This window comes from Schistocerca americana, chromosome 11 (assembly GCF_021461395.2).
Source record: "Schistocerca americana isolate TAMUIC-IGC-003095 chromosome 11, iqSchAmer2.1, whole genome shotgun sequence".
NCBI lineage: Eukaryota > Metazoa > Arthropoda > Insecta > Orthoptera > Acrididae > Schistocerca > Schistocerca americana.
In genome coordinates this window covers 169,261,073-169,275,597 of record NC_060129.1, presented here as the reverse complement: position 1 = coordinate 169,275,597, position 14,525 = coordinate 169,261,073, and the positions used below count along the sequence as shown (strand labels likewise).

Genomic DNA, 14,525 nt, shown 5'->3' with positions numbered 1-14,525 from the left:
AAGACCATCATTAAATGTGGCTCTGCATTATTTAGCACATTCTACATTTAAAAATCATAAAAAATTATTAGACTTACAAGTCTAAATATTTTAAAAGTCAAGGAATCTGCATGGATGTATGTTCATAAACAAAACATACAGTATATGTTTACAATTTACTACAGCAAAAAGGACCACGAACTTTATCCCAGGTTAAATCTTTCCCTCTCGACGTGTACAGTAACAATGAATAGTTTGTTTGAAAGATAGGATTCCGGTCTAAAAAATTAATTGAAATAACCCACACTGAAATAGATACGAACATCAACAAGCAAATTTATTGTCCTTCATCCTCATCTACAAAAGTTCCAACTTCATCTAATTTTTTAACTTCGATAATTATTTCAGGACAACAAAATTTAACTTCTATAGATTCAGAAAACTATGATATAATTCAAATTAAAAATAATATCAGGCTCAGTTTCATATGGATTCACTCAATTTGTATAGATTTTTTGCATCAGACAAAAACCTACAAATGGCTGACAGTGATGTCTGCTAGGTTCACTCAGTATGTTTCATTTATATTGACACACAATTCCTTCTAAATTTTTAGATTTCCACACATGTGAACTTCATATGAAGAGCTTGGGGAAGCACCTTCTGACACAAAAATCACTGGAAGAAATAAAGAGGCACCATCATATATATGTGCACCACCACCACCACCACCACCACCACCACCACCACCACCAAAACAACAACAACAACAACGAGTGTAGCAGCAGCACAGTGCCGTTGGAAGAGGTGCCACAGGCCACGTACAACGGGTTTTCAATAAGTATTGAACAGCCTCATTTCCAGCATAAAAACTTTGAAGTGCGGGAGATTTTTGTCACTGGAAATGTTATGGGGGACATTCGTGCATGGCCGTCAATATTTTTCCCACCAGCAGAAGGTATCAGCCAGTCTATAAAGAAGTACGTGTAAAGAGTGCTCATTGGATTCACTTTAAGCTGAAAAATTATGGCACAAAATTGCTAAAACCTCAATGACACATCTACCCTCTGCAAGTCAATGTGAAGTGAATGGCAGAGGGTACGCCCCATTGTACCATTTATTAGGGCTTCTTCCTGTTCCAGCCACATACGGAGCACAAGAGGAACAATTGTTTAAAAGCTCCTGTGTGTGCTGTATTTTTGTAAACTTATTGTCACGACCCTTATGTGGGTGATGCATACGGGGTTAAACACGTCTGTCAGCTCACTTTTTTCACTCTCCCATACGCCCAACAAACCTGTGACCACCCCTGCTACCCTCCTCTGTGTATATTCAATATCTCCTGTTGATCCTATTGCGAACAGGAACCACACACCTGAGCAATATTCTAGAATAGATTGCAAGAGTTTTGTCTCCTTTGTGGACCGATTTCATTTCCCTACCAGTCCACCTTTTTTCTCTTTTTTTCCCCTTTGAACCACCATCTGCGCCTTCTACATCTCAAACATATCTTAAGTGAGCCTTCCATTTCATATGCCTACAAAGTGTAATGTCAATGTTTTGTAGGGTTTAGCAATTCCAACTGTGGCTCATCGATACGGTAGTCATAGAATGGTTCCCCCTCCCCCCCCTCCACCCCTTTGTGAAGTGTGCAATGATACATCTTTCAAAATTTAAAGAAAACTGCCAATCTTTGCATAACTTTGAAATCTTGTCAAGACCTGATTAAATATTTCTGCAGCTTTTTATAGACAATACATAACTGAAGAGAACTGCATCATCTGCAAAAAGTTTGAGGTTACTATTAATATTGTTTGTACGGCCATTGATTTACAACATGACCAGGAATAGTTCCATCACAGTTCCTTGGGACACACCTCAGTTACATCTACTGATATACCTCCACCCAAGATAACAAGCTGTGCACTCCATGTCGAAAAATCCTCAGTCTAGTCACTTGATACTTTGTGCGATCATACTTTTGGTAGTAACACTTCGCAGAAGATGCTCAAGTGGAAACCGTTCACAAGATCTGCAAGATCTGAGAGCTTTCGGGTGGGAGTAGGGGAGGGGAGGGGGTGGGGGGGTGGGGGGTGTTCCATTGCTGTGAGCAACTCACAGGTACATCTACGTCTACATTTATACTCTGCAAGCCACCCAATGGTGTGTGGCGGAGGGCATTTTTTGTGCCACTGTCATTACCTCCCTTTCCTGTTCCAGTCATGTATGGTTCGTGGGAAGAACGATTGCTGGAAAGCCTCCGTGTGTGCTCGAATGTGTCTAATTTTACATTCATGATCTCCTCGGTAGGTATAAGAAGTAGGGGGAAGCAATATATTCAATACCTCATCCAAAAACGCACCCTCTCAAAACCTGGACAACAAGCTACGCCGCGATGCAGAGCACCTCTCTTGCAGAGTCTGCCACTCGAGTTTGCTAAACATCTCCGTAACGCTATCACGCTTACCAAATAGCCCTGTGACGAAATGCGCCACTCTTCTTTGGATCTTCTCTATCTCGCTATGTCAACCTGGCCTGGTACGGATCTCACACTAGTGAACAGTACTCAAGTATAGGTTGAACGAGTGTTTTGTAAGCCACCTCCTTTGTTGATGGACTACATTTTTTAAGGACTCTCCCACTGAATCTCAACCTGGCACCCGCCTTACCAACAATTAATTTTATATTATCATTCCACTTCAAATCGTTCCGCACGCATACTCACAGGTATTTTACAGAAGTAACTGCTACTAGTGTTTGTTCCGCTATCATATAATCATACGATAAAGGATCCTTCTTTCTATGTATTCGCAATACATTACATTTGTCTATGTTAAGGGTCAGTTGCCACTCCCTGCACCAAGTGCCTATCCACTGCAGATATTCCTGCATTTCCCTGCAATTTTCTAATGCTGCAACTTCTCTGTATACTGCAGCACCATCCGCGAAAAGCCGCACGGAACTTCTGACACTATCTACTTGGTCATTAATTGTGAAAAGCAATGGTTCCATAACACTCCCCTGTGGCACACCAGAGGTTACTTTAACGTCTGTAGATGTCTCTCCATCGAGAACAACATGCTGTGTTCTGTTTGCTAAAAACTCTTCAATCCAGCCACACAGCTGGTCTGATATTCCGTAGGCTCTTACTTTGTTTATCAGGCGACAGTGCGGAACTGTATCGAACGCCTTCCGGAAGTCAAGTAAAATGGCATCTACCTGGGAGCCTGTATCTAATATTTTGTAGGTCTCACGAACAAATAAAGCGAGTTGGGTCTCACACGATCGCTGTTTCCGGAATCCGTGTTGATTCCTACAGAGTAGATTCTGGGTTTCCAAAAACGACATGATACTCGAGCAAAAAACATGTTCTAAAATTCTACAACAGATCGACGTCAGAGATATAGGTCTATAGTTTTGCAGATCTGCTCGACGACCCTTCTTGAAGATTGGGACTACCTGTGCTCTTTTCCAATCATTTGGAACCTTCCATTCCTCTAGAGACTTGCGGTACATGGCTGTTAGAAGAGGGGTAAGTTCTTTCGCGTACTCTGTGTAGAATCGAATTGGTATCTCGTCAGGTGCAGTGGTAAAGGACTAATAGAACAGCTTCAAAGATGGTAACACACCAATGGACAGTGAACCGCGTCCGGGTAGCCCTCGACAAGCCGAAATGACAATGTCACACAAAGTGCCATCTTATGTCACAGTATAAGAACTTGCAAATGAGACAGGGGTGAGCATTAGATTGGTACACTCAATTTATACCAACAGTTGGTGCATGAGGAAAGTGTCCACAAAATTCTTACTGCACAGGACATAATGCAAAACACAACGAGAAACACCAACTTTCCAAATACTGTGGTCACAGGCAATACACGAGTTTATGGGTACGACCCAAAAATCAAGATGTAGCCATCACAGCAGAAACATCTGACATCCTTCAGGTGCATGTAAAAAATAGCAGTCCTTAGCAATGTCCAGGTCACACTGACCATTCTTTTCTACTCTTGTGGTAAGAAGAATATATAAGAAACTTAAATGGAAATTTGCATTAACAACAACAAATAATTTGCATTAATAATAATAATAATAATAATAATAATGAGACGAAGATCCTAGCCCTATATATTTTTTAAAATATACCTCTGACCACGAAAATTACGACACCAAAAAGGATAGTAACTAAGGAAGTTTTACTTACTAGCGATCTGCTCCGGGTCCACACGGGTAGCACTGAACATCTATGGCTGGACGAGTTATTCGTTATATGTAGCCATGAGTGATTTACTGCATGACGCTCTCTATCACAATTATGTCACGCCTCACTTACTCTAACTGAAGCAAGTCTCGCCTAATGATCTTCACCGGATTTCTGAGACCGCATAGCCCTAATCAGTCTTTCAGCCATCCTAGTATACTGAGGAAGACTCTACTATTTTGTAGGTCTTTTGATTCATGAACGACAAAAATGTAATAAGTAGGTACCCACATCAAACCAACTAAATAATTCGTTTTCCTAGCCAAGACGCAAAATATAAATAAAACCTAATGAAAGAGGCAAAGTAATTTCGTGAATTTTATAGCATACAGAGTAAAATTAGTAAACATGCAATCAGTATTAGTTTGTATCTGTGAAGATTACAGCACTTAATTCTGTCACTGACGCAGACTTCCAAAAATATGTTTGTCACTGTGGTACAAAAGAACTGTGTCATCCTGGCTATTTGATGTATTACACAATGTTCAGATACGTTGGTTTAACTCCGATTACTTTTTTTCTGCAACGGTCGACTTACTTGTGGAATCGTATGCTTCTTTGAAATCAAAGAATGTAACAATCTGCACTGTTCGGATTCTGTGGATAGTTTTCAAATTAAAAATTTGCTCTGGGCATGATCTCTCTTCTCTGAACCCTGTTTGGTATTCACCAGTTGTGTATTCTGCTTGATCTTCTATCACATTCAGTACAGCTATAGACAAAATTTTGTAGGAGACTGGAAGCAGAGATATGCCACGGTAATTGTTGGTATCTGTCCTGTCAAATGGTTCAAATGGCTCTGGGCGCTATGGGACTTAACATCTGAGGTCATCAGTCCCCTAGAACTTAGAACTACTTAAACCTAACTAACCTAAGGACATCACACACATCCGTGCCCGAGGCAGGATTCGAACCTGCGACCGTAGCTGTCGCACAGTTCCAGACTGTAGCGACTAGAACCGCTCGGCCACCACGCCTGGCATCTGTTCTGTCACCCTTGTTTTGTAGTGGATTGATCGTGGCTTGTTTCCAGACGCCCAGTATTCTTTCCTTCTCCCAGCAATCTTTAATAACCCCATAAATGGTTTCAGCTGCCTGCTTCCCTCCATTTCCACATCTCAGCTAATATGCCATCTTCATGGGGCACTCTGTTTTTCAGATGGCCAATGTATTGTTCAATTTGATGCAGTGGTGGAGGTTCTGAAGGTGGATTTTGCTTTTGAGGCCGTCTGAAAATTAAATGTGTTCGTTTCTCGCAGTTTAGAAGATTTTTAAAGTATTTTGTTAGTAGCTCACATGTGTCCTCGTTGTTGATTATCAGTTTGCCTGTTGAATCTTTGAAGTGTTGGCTCGTCGGCCTGTAACCTCTTATCTCTGCTTTGAAAACTTTGTAGGTCCTACTTATGAATTAGGTATCTTATTACTAAATTACGTTAAATGAAACTCTGTGATATTTTATCATATGAACAATTGTCAACATTTTCTTAATTACGCTTTAGCTATGAGGAGGGGTCAAAAAGTTTCTAGCCTAACAAATCAAGAACGACAGAAATTTCATAAGACCAATTTATTTTTCAATATAATATCCGTGTACACTAATACACTTGTGGGCTTGCTCAGTTAACTTCTGCAAACCACACAAATAAAAGTTCTTCGATTTCGAGTCCGACCAAGCTTTCACAGCATCTAACACTGCATCATCACTATCAAATCGCCATCCTTTGACGACTTTTTTAGGTTTGGCAAAAGAAAAAAGTCTGATGGAGCCAAATCTGGAGACTATGATGGATGACGTAACAACTGGAACCTGCAGTCGGGCAGTTTTTCCAATGTTGCGAGGGCTTTGTGCGCTGGTGTGTTATCCTGATCTATGTGACAATTTCTTTCTGTCTTCTCTCAAATAGCGCAGGAGGGTGCAATAGTATAGTGCATTGACAGTCATGCCCTTTTGCAAGTAATCCACCATAATTACACCTTCTGCATCCTAGAAGACCAATGCCACCACCTTACTGACTGATTTTTGCACTCTGAAGTTTTTTAGGGTACGGGACGAAGGATGTTTCCATTGTTGTGACCTGTTTTGTCTCGGGCTCAAAATGGTAAACCCACATTTCGTCCACTGTCACATACCTTGCAAGAAAGCAGTCTTCATCCATTTCAAATTGGCGGACGATTTCTTCACAACACTGCACACGGTCTCGTCTCTGATCTGCATTCGAGTCTTTCGAGATCAACCGAGATGAAACTTTGCGCATTCCGAAATATCCACAGCAATGTCACGAGCGCGCCCACGGAAGATTCCAAATGAGGTTTCAACGTGGTGCAACATTGTTCGATGATCCTGCAAAATCGTATCACGAATTGCAGTCCCTGTTTCATCAGTGGCAATGGGGGCGACAGGCCTTCCTCTCCTTCGTGCATCTTCCACACTTGTTCTTCCACATTTGAAGTAGGACACCAAGTTTTTTCAATGTTTCATAAGATGGAGCACTATCCTTAAGTGTATTCTGCACATCCTCTGCAATTTCCTTGAGCACCATTCCCTTCGAATGAAGATATTCAATCACAGCACAGTTCTTGACACTCTCAATATTCACCATTCTGCTTACACTATAAAGCTCTGTATAGGGAACGTATGGCCAACTTGCCTGTGGCCGCCATTTTGGGCCCATTGCGCCGCTGGTGATACATTGACTGCTGCAGCATATTTAGCCGTGTATATTAAAGAATTGCACTTAACCGTCTAATGCACTGCTAAAACTGATCAGTAGCTTCAAACAGAATATGTCGAATATTTAGCAACAAAAAAATCTCAACAAATTCAAGACAAATGAGTCGAAAAGCATTAGTTGCGACGAGGACGAAACAAGTTTTTTCCCTTCTATCCTTAGTTAATAACGAAAGCAGATTTCACAGATCTTGTTGCGGTACTGGGTTTGAACACCTGTTTTCATAGTTAGTGTTAAATTGGTCCTATCCAATAGTCAGCAGGACAAATGGGAACCAACAATAGTTCGCAAATGCAAGTAAAAATCCATCACTCATTTAAAGCTCTATATCAACTTATTTGTTGTTCCTGCTACTCGGTACTACAAAAATTCACCCAATGTCTCTTGTTACATGAAATAAAGCATTAGATTCAAATATATGTGTGTGGCACCTTAGTAAATACAACTGATAAACGTGACTATGATTACAGATGCTTTATATATTTGTCAGATCTCTCCCATAAAATTTTGTCTGCAAACTGTTCTATGACATCAGGATAATGATTACAAAAGTACAAGAGAATACAACATTTTTACAATGTGTTCGAACAAAAGTAGGTCTACCATCAGAAGTAGGCTGTAGGAAACAGAAACAACTGTAGTCATATTAATACAATGTATATTAGCGGCCAGGCTGCAACAGTAATAATAGTCTCCAGTTAACATTAATGGTTACTGAATGAAAGGTCATAGGTTCAGTACTAGCATACTGCAAAAATTGTTTTCTTTTTTGTACATTATATTGTGTGAAACAAAGTACAATTTGTTATTGTGAGCACCATAAACATAAGTTTAAAACATACTGTACAGTCAATCAGGTCAAATTTTTCACCAATCATGGTAACTTTGTACAGTAGCACTCATTATTTTTCCACTTTATGTGCTGGCGGTGGTAGTTTTATCTCCAAGATTTCTATTTTATAATTAAATTACCATCTATCCTATCAGCTCATCTGACTTTTTTTGCTGTTCGAATGGATTGGAAAGTAACAGAAATTTAAAGGAGACAACGACAATGAGTAAAATTAACTGAATGGTGAAGTCGAGTTCCTGCAACCCTTCCCATTGCAACCAAGATTAACCCAAAAACAAGAAAATTTACAATGACTTATGCTGCAGTGATCAGACACTGAAATTAAAATAATGGGCCTGGAGATGCTCCTGACAGTAGCATGAAATTAGGTGTAAACAGCAGTATTGTGCTCACGACCACAGGGAACTTGTAAACATCAACTCTGTCACCACCAATAAGGGAACATGATTCTAGGTTTGATGATTACATTAAATTTACATTAATTTTTGAATACAGCTTTCAAATAAATATGTCCTTACACTGTATGAAGGTAAATCACATACCGGAAAAGTCACTGCAGTGGAGATGTAAGGCAAGTGTATCTCAATTAAAATAATTTGCAATTGCAGGACCAAGAAAGGAAAAAAGAAATAGGTTTTGGCTTGAAAGCTAAGACTGAGTTTTGAACCGTAAAGACAAAGTATTAATAGAAAAGATGAATCTTGCCCAATACCTGTTAACAGAATGAGCCAAAGTCCATAATAGCAATGAACATCTGCACACAATATCTGAGAATGTTTGAGGGAATGTATTTACTATATAGCATTACTGAAAGTGTTGTTCTACTTTGAAGACAATGTGTGCACTTTTATTTGTAATGTGTGTTATTAAAAACATCCTGAAGATGTGTTATTTTTATATTTATATACCCTCAACCTAAAAACCGTTAATAACTGGTCAATATAAATATTTTTAAATTTCAAAGTAAATGTGCATTACTGAACAGAACACTTTGTTTAGGCTTCTTATCAACCAGTGATTTACTTTTGGAATGGTTGGAAGTTACTCAGGGCATTCTATGTAGGTAAAATAATGTGTTGTCTAAGACTAACCTAAACTTAGCAGGAATGGCAGTGTAACTTTATCAGTATAAATATTAAAGGATTACAGCAATTGGTCACTTTGTCTATATTTTTTATTATAAAAGCACTCAGTAATTTTAACTACAACATGTGTTCCAACAGGTAATATATGTTGTGGGCAGTATTTTCAAAAAATGGTCCAAAGTGATGCAAAGTTACCCAAGTTGCCTGCATTTCCAGTGACATATTCATGATTTTCAACATAAATTGTTAGATTATGAAGAGAAATAAAAATAGCACTATAGGTTGACTCTCACACAGAAGATTACAGCAACCAGCCATTTTTTTACAATGTTATTTATTTATTAAAAGAGCGCCCTTACCACTTCATCTTCAGACGCCTAGTTCGCGTTTTACACTACATTTCGTGGTTTGTTTCCCCAACTGATGTAACTTCCTTGGGGTGGTGGTGCCAATGAAGAATCCGCGCCATTACATTCCAGTGCAGCTCGCTTATCATCTTGCAACATCAAAAACTGTATAAAGCACTTTTTTGTGTATACCTCCATGTAATGAAACTTCTAAGTGTGTGAGTGGTGCATTACAGTATTGTAGCACACGCACGCACGCACGCATGCGCACGCACTGTGCATTATACAGTTTTCGGCATTGCAAGATAAGTGACCTGCACTGGAACGTAATGGCACGCACTCTTCATTGGCATCAGCACCCCCAAGAAAGTTTCGTCAGGTGGGGAAACAAACAACGAAATATAATGTAAAATGTGGACTAGCGGCCAGAAGATGAACCTATCGGTTCGAACCCGGCAATGGCGCTGTTTTAATAAATGAATAGCATTGTAAAAAGTGGTTGGTTGCTTTAATCTTCTGTGTAAGAGTCAACCTACATTTTGTACGCAGCCACAGGCTCAATATGTCAGTTTTTGACAAAACAGCATTAAAAGTAGCAATTACAGAACAAAATGTGCATGACATTTACGAGAAATGACCTTCACATTTCACCATGCTTGGAAACAAGTATTCTTCAAGAAGTGTTGGCCAACCTATCAACCATCAGCATATCTTGCACATGTGCTATTTCATTCTGAGCTACGAAAGAATATAAAGTACAAGCTAATGTTCTTCCTGGAAGAATGTATACTTTCTCCCTATCTACAATATTACATAAAACGTAGATACATCGTATGTATAAAAGGCTGTTGAAATACAGAGGGAAAAAAATTAAAGCAAATGAAGCACAAGGACGAAACAAAGGTGGTGGCAATGCACAAAAGTCAAATATGTACATAGGTTGAGGGATGTTTTATTTATATATGCACCATTCTGAGCCCTTGACAGGGAAATAGTCTACTTGTAAAATGTAACAAACATTACATGAGATAATGGAAACACTCCACACTTGGAGAAAGAAACATAGAACAAAAATATTATAAAAATCACTATCAGTAAAACAAAAATAAGACCATTTGAAAAGAAAATATTAACATATATTTTGTTTCTTGCACAAACAAAATAAATTTGAATGTCAAATTTACAAATCATTTACTAAAAAGTGATTTTGGAAGTCACAGTTTCTGCACTAATTTTCTCATGGCCATGCTTCTACTGCCTTGTGTCACTACACCCCGATATCTTTTATTTTCCTCCCTGAGAGGTAGATGGACTCTCGTTGCCAAAAGCATGTATCCTCAGTATGTTTCTCTAGTAGACCAACAGGTTTCCTCTAAGCAGCAGCATTACATACCACTGGGTGATGACAAAAAATGGTTGGCACAGCATTTGGTTTAAGTTTTACCAGTCCATCAGCTCTGTTGGTTTCAAACTGGTCTGGAGTGAAGTGATTCTGGTAAACAGAAACAATGCTATCAGCCAATTTAATTGCAAACTCATTCATTTAAGTGATATAAAAAATTTAAGACTATACATTATAACTATAGTTTAGAATATAAAATAGGCCTATATATGAATCTGCAATATCAACAGAACTGATCACACATTACTCATAACTACATACAGTGCAAGAAGCTCGGAGGCCTATGAATTAGATACAGTATTAACTAAACACAAGCACTGTTAACACTTACCAATCTCTCAGATTCTACCTGCAAACTAATTGTAAAAGTTTCATTTTATGTATGAGAAAACTAACATCTTTTAGGTAATGTATATTATTCATTCAAGTTTAAATTTCAATTGGTTTAGATTTCCTGTGTAACAAAAAATATTGTATGATGCACATCTTCTAGGCCTACCTAGTATTTGCATCTGAGACTGCTGAGAGTACAAGAAGCTGTATTTTAGAAGTAGTAATTAAAAATATACTGTACTGTTAAGATTGAAGTTTTTCTTTTCCTTTATTTCATTGTTTGTCGAAACGGTAGGCCTACACTATTAAATGCAAGTAACAGTACTTTAAGGAGGCACGTCATTATCACGCCAATTATTTTCACGAAACTTGCTGAAAACGACACGTTGTTAATTGACCTTTGAAGTACAGCTAGCCATAATAGCGTATTTTTTCGGAGGACGCAACAGTAAACACAAACTAAAACATAGATATACTGCACTTTCCGTCTCCAACAGTTAGGCCTACACTGTGTAACTACGGAACGAAAAACTTTTAGCAACTTCACCTTTCGCGCTGCAAAAATACGCCTTTATACCAGTCGGTTCATTACAGATTTACTAAAAACGCGTCGTTTTTACTAGAGTTTGTCCGAAGAAATAGTCTTTTAGAAACTCTTGACCGGTTTTAGGCTAATCACGTATAATGTTGCACCAAATCTAATCACGAAGTGAATCAAAATATAGCAAGTTTGTTACAGAGCGAATCTTAAACCTTAAGATGATTTGCATCAATGAATAAAAATTGAACTTACCGCACACAAGCGAGAGTGTCTTGTGGGCTGCCAGTTGGCTCTGTTGATTTTCATCAGCCATATCCTCCTCCTTGTTGCATCTCTCCCTTCGGAAGGAATAACGTACAGTTTTCCTCCCTTTTCGCCTCGAAACGAACAGCCAACAGCACAGCACTGAGGCATTACTCTACTCAAAACTTCGAAAATACATAGCACTCCCTGTGCTTCGCACGTAACACTTGGGCCCACAATGGCTGCTAATGTCACGTGACGCAGTTCCAGCCAACCCTGAACTGCGGAAGACGGTAAATGCAGGGGAATAGAATGGCCACACTTTCCTATATACAGAACAGTCTAACGTATGTTAGGCAGTGATACAGAACTTTAATGTACTACGGTATACAACGCCATCCTAGCGGCAAAACTAACGAAGCTGGAGCCGCGAAATTTGACCAGCATACCCACAAAGGATCACCATAAAAGTAGGTGGTGGTGTTGGTGTGAGACATTACGGTAACTATCTCGGGCTAGAAACTTTTCGACCGTCCATCGTATATAGTTTTTATCTCAAAAATAGTGTACAGTCGCAGTCTCTGATGTCTTGCTCTGATGTCTTGCTGTTAATACGCAGTATGAAAATGGCACAGGCTGCTTCCAGCTCCGTTGAGAAACTCGCGTGTGGAACTAAAAAATGCCGAGAAATGGGTTGTTCTTAATGTTTTTCATGAAATATCAGAAATCAGCTTTGAAGTTTTCTAAGGAACTATATTAGATTGATTGTCTGGTGCAGTTCACCGATCGCTTGTTCGAGTCTCACCTTGGTCACCTTTTTTTTCTTTTGTTCAATTTAAAACACCATCTCGTACGAGTACAATTCATTTTTTATGAATAATGTACATCTTCCAGTTTCTAATTAGTAATTACTTACTGCACGTAAAATTCCTGTTTTCACTTCAAACATAAATTATTCATTATCGATGTTTTATGAAAGATTGTTCGTGAAAGTTGCTTAAATTACGACAGTTCAACTTTATTGGACATAAATGAAAAACCAAATCTTTATTTGTTCTTACATGAACCTGAGCGATAGGTGTTGTAGATTCATGACAATCATTTTCACAGGATCTAGCACACCATACAAACGCCGCATTTTTTCTTTTACATTTGCTACCGTACCATTACAATATAAACCCAGCAAAACTGATCTGGAGCCAGCCAGTGCTGTACAAGGTAATCCGCCGATAAAGCTGTTGTCCTGCATTACCGCTCATTCTATGTACTTCTGTCACAGCATAAACATATGCTTATGAACGTTGGGTTGGGTTGTTTGGCAGAGGAGACCAAACAGCGAAGTCATCGGTCTCATGGGATCAGGGAAGCATGGGGAAGGAAGTCGGCCGTGCCCTTTCAAAGGAGCCATCCCAGCATTTGCCTGGAGCGGTTTAGGGAAAACACGGAAAACCTCAATCAGGATGAGCGGACGCGAGATTGAACCGTCGTCTTCCCGAATGCGAGTCCGTTGTGCTAACCACTACGCCACCTCGCCCGGTCTTATGAGCGTACTTTACTGTACTGGCACAGCTTGGCTTCCGCTTCATGTGCAACGAAATCAAGCGAGATTCAAGCAAACGCGGAAGAATACATCGTGTCAAGTTTATTGTTATGATGAACACAGTTTTAGTAGTTCTGGAGATATGCGTGTTCAGATACAAGACAGTCACACAGTTTTATTGTTAGGATGGATGACTATTTTGAACAAGTATGTTAGAAATCCGATATTTGAATGTAAACGTGAACTATGTATTTCACATGAGATTCCTTTCTGAGAGTCATCAAATTGGGGTAAAAGTTATGGCGTGCCCCCCCACCCCCCTACATTTTTCAGTGTGCTGCGGATGTAAACACTGACCAATAGCGAAGATTAATTTGTCAGAACCAGTGTTTCTGCTTTCACATTTGTTGGCTTCGCCAACTCACAACCAAACTGTCGTCTTCTAACCTAACCTAGACATAGGACTGCGCTACAAAAATGGTTCAAATGGCTGTAAGCACAATGGGACTTAACATGAGATCAGTTCCATAGACTCATCAAAATCTGCGAGAAAAAAAAAAATAAAAACCCAAACTAATCCACAACGCAAAGCAAATTGGTGTACGCAACGCATCTGGCAGCGGCTATAGCACACTTGTTTGTTGCGGCTGCAATGCCATTTCAGACCCGATCTTTGCCAGTATTACACTATCAAATTTCTTTGTCAAATATCTTTGTCAAAGATATTTGATCTTTGTCAAAGATATTTGATGGTGTAATAGGGACTTTGTCAAATGTCGTCCAATATTTGATCAAATCTAGGGCCTGGCTGTAGATTTGATGAAAGAAGTCGATTGTCTTCTGTTCACTGCAATGTGACATGTTACAACATGGAGCGCTAGCATCGCTGCAGCATTCTGTCGTCTGCAGTGTTTTAATAAACATTGGCGGTAAATACAATTCGTGTGTGCCGACAACTACAAAATTAATAGAGATGTATGAAGCTGATGAGGCGCTTTACAACGTGCGGCGCGCTGAACACAAAAATAGATTAAGAAGATTGGAGACCTGACCTGACCTGACCAAACCTGACCTGACCAAACCTAACCTTCCCCTGTAGCAAGGAATCGGTGTGTTGCAGTGAGCCTGTCTTCTGCAAATGTAGCAGTTCGTAAGTGAATATTGTGCTTTGTGATATGAGGATACATTTCATTGAGCACATACAGAAATGTA

The 14,525-nt window shown here is 39.3% G+C and overlaps 1 protein-coding gene across 1 annotated transcript in view; it reads right to left on the bottom strand.

Moving 5' to 3' along the window:
* LOC124554052 overlaps positions 1-14,525 on the bottom strand; it is a 242,103-nt gene that overhangs the window by 74,294 nt on the left and 153,284 nt on the right. The window lies entirely within an intron of this gene.